Raw genomic sequence first — 3,292 nt, 5'->3', positions numbered from 1 at the left:
CTGGTTCTGCACTTCGTTTCTGAAAGCCTTGAACATTTCAAGTGTTTCAGACTTATGTCTCATCAAATAGACATAACCGTATCGACTGAAATCATCAGTGAACGTAACGAAATACAGATAACCTCCTCTAGCTGGACAGCTCATTGGTATGCATACATCACTACGTATCAGATCCAATAACTCTATCGCTCTCTGTCCTTTCCCCTTGAAAGGATGCTTTGTCATCTTGCCCATCAAACAAGACTCGCAAGATTCAAGAGACTCAAAGTCAAATGAATCCAGAAGTCCTTTAGAATGAAGCTTCTGAATGCGCTTCTCGTTTATATGGCCTAGACGACAATGCCAGAGGAAGGTCGGGTTTAAGTCGTTCGGCTTAAACCGTTTAGTACTCACGCTATAGATGGACGATGTTGAGTTCGAAGGCTGATCATTCAAGACGTATAAACCATTAACTAGATAACCATTACCATAGTAAATATTGTCTCGATAAATCATCAAACTCGAGTTCTCAATCACAACTCGAAAACCATCCAAATCCATACATGAAATAGAAATAATGTTTCTGCTAATCGCGGTACATAGTAACAATTACTAAGTTCTAAAACAAGTCCAGAAGGAAGATGCAAATCATAAACGCCAACACACAATGCAACAACTCTTGCTCCATTTCCGACGCGCAGATCTGCTTCTCCCTTAGCCAGCATCCTACTTCTTCTTAGTCCCTGCACATTTCCATAAATGTGTGAGACACTTCCGGTATCCAATACCCACGAAGATGTAGTACATATGTTAGCTTCTATAACATGAATACCTAAGGCAGAAGCTTCACTAAGCTTATTATCCTTCAGATCCTCCAAGTAAAGGTGACAATTACGCTTCCAGTGTCCAGACACTCCGCAGTAATGACAGTCACCCTTATCGAGCTTAGGCTTAGGCGTAGAGGCAACTTTTGCCTTCTTCGCTGCCTTCTTTTTGGCTTTGCCCCGCCGCTTCTTACTTGAGTTGTTCTCAACAGCAAGCACAGTCTTGGGCACCACGATATCCTGCTCGGCCGATTTCAGCATCCCATGCAGTTCGACTAAGCTCTTAGTCATCCCGTGCATATGGTACTGCATCACGAACTGGTTATAGTCATCGGGCAATGACATCAGGATCAAGTCTGCAACCAAGTCACCATCGAGCTTCACTCGCATACGCTCAAGTTCCTCAACATGAGCTTGCATGTTGAGGACGTGGGTGTTGACAGAGCTGCCTCTCGGCATCTCCGTCTTCACTAGAGCTTTTAGCAAACATGGTCTTAAGCTGGTTGATCATATAAAACACGCTCTTCCCTTCAAACTGCCTCTGAAGATTCGGGGCCATGCTTCCCAACATGAGACATGAGATCTCATTATCGTCAGTCTGATGCTTCAACCAAGCATCTTTGACGGCTCTCGTGGCGTTGGCCGCAGGCTCTTGTGGTAGAGCCCCTTCCAGGACGTACGGCTTCTTATCGTGCTTGAGAACAATTCTCAAGTTACGATACCAGTCCTAGAAGTTCGTCCCGGTAAGCTTATCCTTCTCAAGGATAGATCGCATCGTCAAACTCGGTACGCTATCGGTTGACGCCATGTCCTACAGAAAAAGACAAAACAGAACGAACAAAAACAAATGCAGATTCTATCAATGATCTACTACCAGCTAGTTCATCATCAATCAATGACAACATAGATGCAAACACAAGCTATATTCCCATAAAGAAAACTAACTCTACAATAATTTTCTATATGGGACTAAGATCCATATTTCACATAAGATTGAGTTGTTACACTCAGGCTTATGCTATTTAGGTAGACATCTAATGTCAATTATATCCAATATGACTCTTAGATCCTTTATGAGACTATGATATCAAATATCATTGCATACTCGTCTCATCTGTACAATTAAGTCTCAAGTCAAACTTGACAACTTAACCTAAGGTAAACCATGTTCAAGCTGTGTGAACCACGATTTCCCACCCTGCCTCACAAAGATAATCCGGCACGCTCAGCTTTGGCATGACCCGTGTTACGATGATTGATGCCTTGACAGGCGCTCTAGTAATGGGAGGTACAAACTTAGCATTACATGAAAAAGGGATTTTCAAAACCACACTTAGATCAAGCATCTACTTTCAAGCCATGAGAATCACCATTTCTCCATCTTGCCTCACCAAGATAGCACAGCACATCCAACTTTGGCATGGTCCATGATACGTACGATCGAGGCCTTGACAAGTGCTTTACTCATAGAGCTCCTAGATCTAACCGGTTTCTGTGCAACGATTGTACATAATTCGAATAGACCATCCATTCGATTATGTAATCTCAATCCCGAAGCTCCCACTCAATCAAGCATATCCCATATCTTGATCACGTTACATGCATTCATTCACTATGGACCATCCATATGAATGAATCATGCTATTTGAGTTACAGTTGATCAGATTAAGCAACGATTGCATAATCGGATTAGAAAACGGAAAGATCTCGGAGTCTGGGACTTGGACCGTCCATTCTGGAATTAGAACGGACGGTCTAGCCTCGAAGAACAAGTGGAACGGACGGTCCATGACAGCAGAACGGATGGTCCACTCTCAGCCACGGAACGGACGGTCTAGTGTGCCAGAACGGACGGTCTGTACTCAGACTATCCGGAACGGACGGTCCACACACTCAGATCGGACGGTCCAGACCTTTCGGTCTAACCTCAGTCCGTCACCCCTGGACCGTCCGGTCTGGCTTACCCAAAACGGACGGTCTAGGGTTCGTCTACGTGATCAGATCACGTTCTCCGGTGTTCTCGGCCCCGATTAGACCCGAAACTGATCCGAATTCTTCTGTGAACCCAAAATTCGAACTCCTGCACTCTATGAAACATGAAACATGCAATCTACACTAGATTCAATCATCAATCATGCATAGAAATCTAAGCAAACATGGATTCAAACAATTCAAATCCTAAAACGTGCGTGATCGGGTTCTACGAAATCAAAACAGAGCAACCAGGTTCTGATACCACTGATGGGATTCCTGGGATCTCTAGGGCGAATCCTATTCGTAAGAGATCGATTCTAGGGTTTGCGCAGCAGATATAAAACAAAAATTTGAATGAAAACCCTAGAACCATGCTTCTATGAATCGTAGAAAAGTAAGAACGCTTACCTCAATCGATCCGGGGCCTGTATCAATTGAAGAATTCGTTCGATCACGAAAGGGAGGAAGAATACCTCGCCCTCTACACGTATCCACACCTCGGGATGGATTCCAAC

This window comes from Tarenaya hassleriana, unplaced genomic scaffold (assembly GCF_000463585.1).
Source record: "Tarenaya hassleriana unplaced genomic scaffold, ASM46358v1 Cleome64, whole genome shotgun sequence".
Lineage (NCBI taxonomy): Eukaryota > Viridiplantae > Streptophyta > Magnoliopsida > Brassicales > Cleomaceae > Tarenaya > Tarenaya hassleriana.
The sequence above is the reverse complement of the archived record's forward strand: the minus strand, read 5'-3'. Positions refer to the sequence as shown.